The following is an 11440-nucleotide window of genomic DNA, read 5'->3' as shown; positions in this document are numbered from 1 at the left end:
AACACACGTGCGCTCCGTCGAAGCGAGGTTGTTCCTGGAATCCTGGAGAGCTTGCGAGCAGCGTGGATCGCTCAGCAGCGAACTTTTCAAATGTTTCTTTTTACTGTTTAAAGTTTTAATGTTTTAGTAGCCTTTTGCTCAGTTTTTAATGTTCATGTAGTTCTTTTACAACAATAAATATATTTAAAGGATAAGCATTACAGCGTCCTTAGATTTGTCACACCTCAGTTCAGGAATAATGCGCAGCTACATTTGATGCATCGCAGATACAGTACCATTTGTTTCGTGGTTATGAGGAGCCCTTTTCTTAAATGCAAAAGAAGTGAGCTTAACGATGACATCTGGCAGAACACACAGTGCAGACACACAAAAATAAAAAATGTAATAACTGTAAATAAATGTCGCGGCTTATCGCAATGCAAATTTATATGAACCTTTGTCATCTTTTAAGGGATTCCTGAAAATCATAGGCATCTGGTGCACCACAAAAGTGAGAGGCTACAGTGCCTCCAAAGCTGAATTTGTACTTCTAAATTGGGTTATGTTATTAGTTTTTAACATTACTGGTTAAAGGACCTCTATAAATATGGAACATAGCATGAAAAACTACATTGAATGACCATTGTAAACTACCCATTTCCAATTAAAACTTCTATTCTCATGAAATATGAGAAAAGTCTATTTGTAAATTTTGTTTTCATTAAATAATTGAATCCACCCTGTAAAAATCACTTATCAATCTATCATTAATATTTAGCTCTAAGATGTGAGGACCCAAGGCATCTTTACATTTTGAAGTGAGAGAGTAGCTCCCCCTCCCGTACGAGAAGCCTATGTTGAAAACTGAACAATATTGGAAGCTGGTGAAAACTATTCATAGAAATATTCCCTTTATTCTTCCTACCAAAACAACATTGGATAAACAAAAAACTACTACATTGCTTGGACACATTGCATTACATTACTCATAATTGTGTAAACATTCATGATAGGAAAAAAATATTAAATCAACACATCAAAAACTAATTAAAAACCAGTAGTGTAGAAAATGTTTATAAAAGTCCATCCCATTTACTTTTTTCTTTAAAAGAGAGCTTCTGCCTAAAAATCTATGCTTAAATAATCCACTTTGAGAATAGCTACGTTTCCAGGAAATGAATATTTGTTATTTCTCTGACATTTCTTGAATTAAATACTCGTTAAAAAGAAAGGCATAAAAAGTAAGACAAATATATACTTTACTTATATATTTTAAATAAGATTTATTCTTTTGAATGTTAGATATTTTGAGCAAAAATATGATGTTAAATTTCTTTTTACATAAAATTTTTATTTTTTTACATGCATTCATAACATTTATAATATGTACATTTTCAATACAAACACCTTAAGCTGTAAGCGAATATCAGTCTATATGAAAAACTTATTGCTAGGCCAATGACTCCAGACACTCCAGTTGTGACATAGAAGGAAAAAATGCTGCACACAAATCCTTTTTGATTATGAAAGGCTGAAAAAAGAGCGTTGCCACTCCTTTCTGTGGGGAAAACTGTTTTCCCTATAGCATTAAACATAAGCAGGCAGGTAGTAGTTTTTTTTTGTTTTTGTTTCCAATGGCAAAGTTTACACGACCACTACAGCCGCTGAACAAATAAAACAAAAGAAAAAAGAACAACAAAAAACTCAGAGAACAAATACAAAAATAAACAAACAGCTGCAGTAAAAAGTCTATGGAAACAAACGGCTCCTCGCCTCCCGGTAGCAGCCTACTAGAGTTCGCGGTCTTAGCGCCAGGCAATAGGGGAGGTGGTCCCTATCCAAAATATATCCCAGATTACAGAGCGTGCCGAGAGGATTAGAAATGATATTGAAACGATGTAGGTGTTTGCACTGCAAAAAATGCAACATACCCCATATGAAAAAGAATAAAACAATCAAAAGGATATCGTTTTAAAAAATAATAAAGGTAAAAATGAGTTCTCTGAATACGTGAAAATCCCTCATCCCTTACCTCTCCCAATGTAAAACAAACACATACTTCAACTAAAATGACTAAAAACTCTTTAAAAACCAGACGCAATTCTTTGCAATTCGAAATATTTCGCCAAATAAACAAAAAATACAATAAATTACATTAACAGTAGTTTTAAAATGTAAACAAATGATCACGCAACTCTATTGCTTACAGCCAAAGTCGCCAAGCCACCACGTTACTGTAATTCAGCCGATCAGTTAACGAAGCCCACTCCAACCGGTTAGCAGTCCGATCTTTTGAACGAAAACATTTAATACTTTATATATGGCCTAATTTGTTCTTTCCACGAAAGAGAAAGATATTCCCACTGCAGTGATCTTTTGTGTGCAGAACTACCCTGTTGCAATTTATCTATACGAAAATAAAATTTGTTTCGTCTTTAAATTCCATCTTCTTTCCCTTTAATAATGTATTGATTAGTTAAATAATCCCTAAAGTATTCTTAACATTGGTGCCAAAACTACTCAGATGGATTTTAGCCGAGAAACAAATGATTCTAGGTACGGTACTTTCTGATCATTTGGTTAGGAAAATCTAAATGCACCGATCCGGTCATATGGTTCAATTACGACGACAGAACACACTTTTTGCGTTTGCCTTCCAGTACTTTACTTTAAAGTATATCACTGAACCTAAAATCGTTGCTTTTAAGAAATGAAGGCTTCACTCCCTCCCTCTCTCTACGTTTTATCTTTTCTCAATTGACACATATCACTGTAGGAAATTTCATTACAAAAAGCAGAGCTGGCTTTCTTATTGTCATTTGGCAACGGCTTAAATATTTATTTCAGTTCTCGTTCAACAGTAGGTTAAAATAAATATTAATCATTAGGGAGATATAACCATCCAATGTTTAAATTAATTAATTGATTAACAAAAACGTTTTCGATTCGATCCATCGCACTTCGAAACCATGCTCGCCACAACTTATTTACACACAAAAAATTTGATCAAAATCGGTCCAGTCGTTTAAAAGCTTTATGGTGACAAACGTTCGCACAGAGTTTTATATATTAAGATGCCATATTTACCAAGTTTATGGAAAATTATGAATAATCATCGCTAGTTATATATATCAATAGTTTCCGGAAGCAGCGCGCTACAAATAGCGACGCTACTGTAGTAGCTACATTTTTGAGTAGTTTGTAGTGTAGCACACTACTTAAAATAAATAGTGAGTAGTTTACTACAAAAAAATAGTAGTTTGTAGTGATTTCTGGAAACTACTTTTAAATAAACTGAAAAAAATAATCCAGGTTCAAACGAATTTGACTGGCGTAAATTTTACACAAGTACATCAGCGGATGAAATGAGAAATAAGACTCATAAAAATACTAGCTGACCTCAGGCATTTCATTTTGCCGCCATACGTTCTATCTGTTTGACGCCATTACTTTTTTGCCATCGCAATTTTCATATTTCACCAATATTTATCTTGCAAAAAGCACTTATTTTCGCGAAAATGAAGATATCGGTGATTTCGCGAGTTGAAAATTTGGTGAATTTTATATGAACAGACCGAAGATTGAAGAACAAAAATATTTTAGCGAGACTTAAAATTTTTACAGTATTCACCAAATAAAAAGAAGCTACTGAAAATGTTATAGAAAAGGATGAAATTGAACTATTTGGGAGAACTTACAATAAATACGAGCATTACAGTGTGTGAGATTATGATAACGGACATTTTTCTTGGTGTCTTCTGATGAGCTAATTTATCAATCTTTTTTTGTTCAATCCTCTTACGGTGTGTGGTATTAGGGTGTCCCCCCCCCCCAAAAAAATCGAAAGTTTATTTTTCAAGTCGCACATTCTCTTATATTTTATCCTTTTGCGTCAAAAAAAAGTCAGATACGTATAATTTGAACAACGGCAGAAAGTGCCGATTATGTCTGAAAGTGTGAATCAGCACTTGTATAATGCTAGGCCAAATCAAAATAAAATGTTTTTTTTAGAAACTCAAAACTTCTGTTGATTAAACGTTGCTCCTATATCCCATATATACACCACAAAAACATTTATTCAAATTAAAAACCATTTAAATATCCCACACGTGCCTAACATTTATAATTTTCTTCAAAAAATTAAGTTTTTGATACATATTTTTAGCAATGTAAGATTTTACGAAATTATCAAGCTGAAAAATGTAAACAGTAAAGTAGAAAAGTAGGTAATTAGCGTTAAACAGAAATTTTTGCTTTCCTGTAATTTTTAAGTCTCCCACATAGTACTTAAAGATCTGGTTTTTTTTTTCAGGTTGAGTTAAATTTTTCATTTAAAATATATTATTTTTTTATCATTCCGTTGTAATTGTTGATCTGTAAATGTGTTCGCCGTAATTTTTGAACTTTATATTCTATTTAAATTTATATGTAATTTTTTAAAAGATGACTGAAAAAAATTCAATTTTTAAAATAAAATTATAAATTTTTGGCCAAGTGTGGCATATCTAAATGTTTTTTGAATAAATGTTCTTGTGGTACATGTGAGGTGTTGGGTACAGGGGCAACGTTTTATCAACAGAAATTTCGAGTTTCTAAAAAAAGTTTTTTTTTTCCGATTTGGCCTAGCATACAAGTACTGTTTTCTGTTTTACACTTTCAGGTGCAAGTTGGCACGGTTTGCCGTTGTGCAAATTATATGAAACTTTTCTCACGATTGTTTTGACACAAGAGGAAGAATACAAGAGTTACGATGCTTGAAAAATTGACTTTCGTTTTTTGAGGGACCGCCTACTGTGTATGTTTCTTATTTACTTATGTTTTTGGAAAGTAGCGAAGTAGCGATTACATTTCAAAAGTAGTTTGTAGTTGTAGTTCGCTACATAAAAAATGTAGTTTTTCCAACCACTGATATATATATATATATATATATATTTACACTGCTCGACATTGGAAAGGCAACACCAAGAAGGAGTGGTCAGAAAGTGACGAAATTTGAAAAAGGACAGAGACAGCAAGGAATAATAAATGATCTTAATTTCAAATTTCAAAATGATAGGCAAAATACAGAGTGAGAACGGCGTCGGCTCAGTAGGATGCAGGACCACCGCGGACAGCAATACACGAAGAAACACGTCAAGGTATAGAGTCAATAAGAGTGCGGATGGTGTCCAGAGGGATGACTCTTCCCTTTCAACCATTTGCCACAGTTCGTCTTCTGAACGAGGCAGGGAAAGAGTCTGCAAACGGCGTACAATAACAAACATCCCACACATGTTCGATTGGTGACAGGTCATGTTGGCAAATGCAAGCACTGTGTGGTCAGGCGTTATCCTGCTGAAAAATTGCATTAGGTAACCCTTAAAGGTTGCAGCAGGCCGCAGCACATTATCCAAGTATCGTTGGGTCGTCATAGTGCCCTGAGTCCGAACTAGAGGTAATATGAGATTGTACGCGATTGCGTTCCAAACAATTATGCCACATTGTCGTGCGGACAGATGGACGGATGTCAGTGCGGTGGGACAGATCTAATCTGTCAATAAATGATTAGATCTGTCTCCACGTCGACGCCAAACACGTATACGGCGAATATCACTGGATAAACAGAAGCGGTATTCATCTGAAAACACGACATTTCGCCATTCTGTCATACACGTCGCTCTAGTCCGGCACCATACTAAACGTTGCTGTGTATGTTATGGGGTCAATGGCAATCTTCTTAGCGAACGCCGTGATTGCAGATCACGTGCGACCAAACGACGGGAAATGGTTCTGGTTGACACGGGAACATTCAGGGTATCTTGAACCTGCTGCAGAATCGAAGAGCAAGTGACTTGTGGGTCTGCAACAGCTTGTCGGTGGATGTGTCGATCCACGCGTTCTGATGTCACTCTGGCTGCAGTTGCACCCCTCAATTTTGCCACATTTCGTTTTTCCAACCATCTTTAGCCCAGCCGATGCACCGAGCTAGCATCCATGTGGGTATCAGCTGCGATTTGACGTACGGACCAACCTCCCCTTCTCAATGCGATCACCATACCCCTCGTAAAATCGTCTATGAGCTGGAAGTGCCTTCGTTGACGTCGGCCTGGCATTCTCTCGTCTTACATGTATCCTGCAAGACAAAAACAGAATTTCTTCGATAATTCTCCAGTCAGAAATAACGACCTGAATATTGCCCATTCTGCAAGTTCCTTCCTTTATATCTTACTTCTCGTGCGTCTGATTGCTGCGCATTTCACATCATTTACATAACTCACTGGTCTACTCTAAAATTTGCATAAATTTTTGAACATTCCTTCTTGGTGTTACATTTTCAATGTCGAGCAGTGTACATAGCAATGATTACAGTTATAAATATGTAAATTATAGGTTACACATACTGAAATAAAATTTCCCGAGTAAATTCAGAAGAAGGGTTTGTTGGGGGAAGTGGGTCACTGGGATAAGTGGGTCACCCCCTAAAACTGAAATATGCATCTGTTTTATATATATTTTTTTTCCATTGATCATGTCGTGGTTCTTCAGTTTTTAGTTTTGCATGTACTATTTGGGCTTCCTGGAATTTTTTTCTAAGTCAGAGAACTAAAAAAAAAAAAAAAATCTGAATATAATTTTTTGTCGAGTTCAAGCAACATTTTTCAAAGAAATGTTTTCCAGTTAGCTTTCATTACTTTTTATGATCATTAAACCTTCATGTACATGTACAGTTTAACTTAAAAGTGCATACTGCAACCAGAATTTTTGAATAAAATATTGATAACTGTTTGAGATGAGGGGTCCCACCTGCCCCGTCAAATTTCGCTATAATAAGTCCCCTCGCTATGGGGTATATGATTCCCTGTCTTCCGTACTATAGACGAACGGCGTTCGCACAGAAAACTTTTGGCTCTGCAGAATTTTTTTTCAAACTGCTAACGTTAGTTTTAAAAAAAAGATCTGTTAAAGCCTTTCTCCAAAAGCTTTTTAAAGCGCATGAGTGAAAAGAAACAATGATTTTGGCAGTTTTCTTCAGTTGGTGAAAAAAAAGCACATACTAGATATTATTGCAAAAAAAATAAATCATTTAAAGCACTTTTTTGTCTTTTTCATATTTGTATACAAATTTAATTCTTTATTCATGGGTGAGTTAAGTAGGTAAAAAAATTATTTGCAGAAAATTTTCCAGTTACGATTTGTGTTCGCAGAAAGCTTTTCATTTTATCTAAGTCTGGTGGTTCACTACATAACTGGAAACCAAAAGCAACTCTCTGATGAAAGAGCTATTTGTACTAGTGAAATACAAGACTACTAAGATGACTTAGTAGGAATTGATAGTTCAGCTGCAAAAACCGCTAAAGCTGATGTTTAGTTATTTGTGAAACTTATATGAAAGAAAACCATTAAGATATAAGTAGGTCTAGGGTTGATACTGGTTCTTCCTTAGTCAATTAACATAGGTGCAGTCATTTAGTGTGTTTCCAATTTGTTTTTCAACTTATAGTTTTCGCTAATTTGCCAAAATTGAACTTTATTAACTGTATTACGTTTATTCAACACACCTTAAAATGTAAAAGTAAAATATATACCTAAAGGCTTTTAATAAATTTCACAAATGAAATTGTTTTGTTTTGAGTTTTAAAATTTCTCGTGATACAGATTTAAAAGACAGTAAATATCTCATAAATAGACGCATTTGCAAAAAAAAAAAAAAAAAAATCACATGAAAAAGTTACATACTTTGTCATGTAAGACTCCCTTCTCACTTTTTTGGACATGATTCACTCAAATTTAAATGAAAGAGATTAACCGACTTACTCCTTTCCATGGGGTAAGTGAGATATTCAATATTTTAAAAATATAATCGTTAAGAATATTTAAAGCATTATTTTAGAAAATAATGATAGACTTGTGTTTGTTAATAGTGTATAAGATAAAACAAAACAATAAGTTTCAAAAACGAGTTGATCTCAAAAGGAGTCCTACTTAGTCCAACCAACCATACGGTAAATTCACCCTAAGTTGTTTTTTATGCATGTTTCACTTCAACTTCGTTAAGTTAAAAGCGAAAAAAAAAGAACACAGTTCAAAACATATGATGTTTAAAGGAATGTAACAGTGTCGGGCGTAAATGGTGTCGGATGCAGGCCTGCGCCAAACCTGATTGGTGCCGTCGTGCAAATGTCTTCTGAGCGCCTTTATGCAGTAGTGTATGGGCAAAATATAGTTAACACCTGGGGTGATGATTTGAAGACAAATGTTATATGGAAAAAAATGCGTTTGTCATTTGATTTAACAAAAGAAACACAATTTGCAAATTTTTAATCTTGGAACGCAGGGTATGTCTCTCTTGTAAAGCTAGCATGGAGCTGCTGTTAAAAAAGAGTTGGCCAGTTTTAGAGTTAATCAAAGCATTTCACCCCCAAAAATTAAAAGAAAAAAAAATCTTGAAATTTGAATGAAGTAATTATTGTTTATTTTAGTCCATACATAATAAGTACTTGAAAAAAAAAGGAGAACTGCTATTACGCAGCTTAAATTTCCAATATTTGATAAATTGGGGGCTCTATTTTTCAAGAATTCCGTGCTTTTGTCTCCTTTGCTCTTTTGATAAGTAAGGGTAAAACTCGGAAACACACATTAGACTGAATAAATAAATAAATAAATAAATACCCTATTGGAAAAAAAAATGATACCGGAAAAAAATATACCGGCTTATGAAACACCGGAACTGGTATCATACTTCCGGTATGTCAGTATATATCCATAAGCCGGTATAATTCAGATCCCGGTATCCCATACCGGAACCGGTATTCCATACCGGAACCGGTGTTCCATAAGCCGGTATAATTCAGATCCCGGTATCCCATACCGGAACCGGTATTCCATACCGGAACCGGTGTTCCATAAGCCGGTATAATTCAGATCCCGGTATCCCATACCGGAACCGGTATTCCATACCGGAACCGGTGTTCCATAAGCCGGTATAATTCAGATCCCGGTATCTCATACCGGAACCGGTATTCCATACCAGAACCGGTATTCCAATAATACCGGTATTCCATGCCGGAACCAGTACTCCATACCAGAACCGGTATTCCATACTGGAACCGGTGTTCCATAAACCGGTATACTTCATATCCGGGTATTCCATACCGGGACCGGGGCTCAATACTGGAACCGGTGTTCCATTAGCCAGTATACTTCAGATCCCAGTAGTCCATACCGGAACCTGTGTTCCGGTATACTTCAGATGTCGGTAGTTCCTACTGGAACCGGTGTTCTATAAGCTGGTACTTCAGATCCCGGCACTCCATTTCCGAATGGTTGTTCTATTTTGGAATTTATTTGGTTCTTCAAATCCCGGTAGTTTTAGCCAGAGTTGTTGTTCCAACTTCAGTTGTATACCGATATTTCTTTCTGGTACTGGTACAGCACATTTCGTTACTTCCTATCGCGGTAGTATATTCTGGTGATTCTCCAGAATGGTCTGTACTGACTTATGATGCGGGAATAGACACTGGTGCAGTCCATTTTGATGTTAAAGTGTACTGGCATTGCATAAGCTGGTACGGTGCATGGTGCCAGTAGCATACTGAAGTCACTAGAATACCAGAATTGCATTAGGTATATTTACGAAGCACAATACTTTAATGTAACATAATTAAATCGACTAAAAATGCGACTTATCAATATCCAAAACTTAAAAGAAGGGATGCAAAATTACAAAATTAATCAAAGCTATATGCAGTGCATTATCGAGTAAGCGATTAAAAAGTAAATATATTTAGTCAGAACAAAAATGTTTAATTGCAATATATTATTATGAGTCCAGCCACTTCAAGAAATTCTTTAAATGACAATAGTTCTTGAGAAAATAGAGAAGATTTATTTACGACAAGAAATATCGTTAGCAACTGCTAAATTAACCATAGCAATTAGGCAAATTCCATTAACACCGTAAACTCAATGGTCACACACGTATTTACATCACAATACGCAAAAACAAATCATAAATCTGAGCATGATACGCAAAATCTGAGCATGTTTGGCACCTCTGTTTTGTGCACAAAAAGTGCACTGTACAAACAGCACACTCTGTACAGCTAAATTGTACAATACTTTTCATATGCAATCACAATGCTCAGACTTAGTGCAATTTTTTACATAATGTTTTCATTGTGCAGAGACTACTTTTTGTTCGCAATATTTTTTTTTTCCATTAAAATGGAAAAAAAAAAGAAATTGAAAATTAAAATTTCTTAATTTTAGCATGTTTATTAACAATAAATTTATTTAGGAGAACATATCAAAAGTATTGTTCAGTTTTTGATGAAATATAAGAAATTCTAAAATAAAGCCTGTCGTGGAGTGGAAATCATCTTTGTTACCAAAAATCTGTTTATTACTCCTGAAATTCAGCAGCAGTTGTTACAACTGTTACTGCAGTTATAACTTTTTATTGAATACATGAATAAGTTAAAGTTGAACAAAATATAGATTTTAACTTACTAACATATATGGCAAGAATGTCCTTCCTACCAGGAATGATGATGAACCCCCTCCCCCAAGCAAACAAGACCCCAAAGTTGAGATCAATAAACCCTTTAAAATGTCTATGGCATAATCTGGATTAATAAATCTGGATCACTGTGTCATAACCCAAATTTAATGCTCTTTCTTGCCACAAAAGGTTTTCTTGTGCATGCTTACGATATAAAACTATATAATCAATGGTGATGCATTAGAATTTCATAATTTAGAAGCAAAAATTTTACACATTCAGTATGCATTATTAATTTAGACAACAAAAAGTAAATAATAAGCGCCACATTATAATTTTTTCCAAATATTGTAACATTCGAGTTTAAACCACTTAAAACTACTATTGTGTAGATGTTTATTCTCCAATATTTTTCAGCTGTTCGTGTCAGTTTTGTTGCTGTATAGCATAGAAAAACATAGTGTGTTATCTATATAACTCACAGCGTGTTACTGGTTTCCATGGTTTGAAAATATATTTTGATACCTATCAGATATTTTCAAATTTAAATAATTAAATGTATTGTCAAATTGTTGCTGTTTATTTTCCTACATTATTCTTATAGTATATAGATTTAAAATTAATGTTTCTTTCATTACTTATACACCCAAACCTGTTTTTATGCGATGGATAGTGACCGCATAAAAAAAAATCCCATTAAAAAAATATTGTTCGAAACTTCACAAGTAGTTATAAAAGGTTGTTTTTGCAACACAGTTAAAAAAATGTGGTGGATAGGGAACGCATAAAAAAAGTCTCACAAAGAAATTAACCCCAAAATTAAACAAAATCAAAATAAACCAAGTGAAGATAATTTTGCAGACTCCTGAAAAATTTCCTGAACAAGGAAATTTTTGGGAGGTCAGTGACTTCCCATCAGGATGCCCATGTCCTCACTTGAAGATATTACTTCACACTCGTTTTATAAATAATTTTCATACA

Source organism: Uloborus diversus, chromosome 1 (assembly GCF_026930045.1).
Source record: "Uloborus diversus isolate 005 chromosome 1, Udiv.v.3.1, whole genome shotgun sequence".
Taxonomy (NCBI): domain Eukaryota; kingdom Metazoa; phylum Arthropoda; class Arachnida; order Araneae; family Uloboridae; genus Uloborus; species Uloborus diversus.
Note: the sequence above shows the minus strand (reverse complement) of the source record.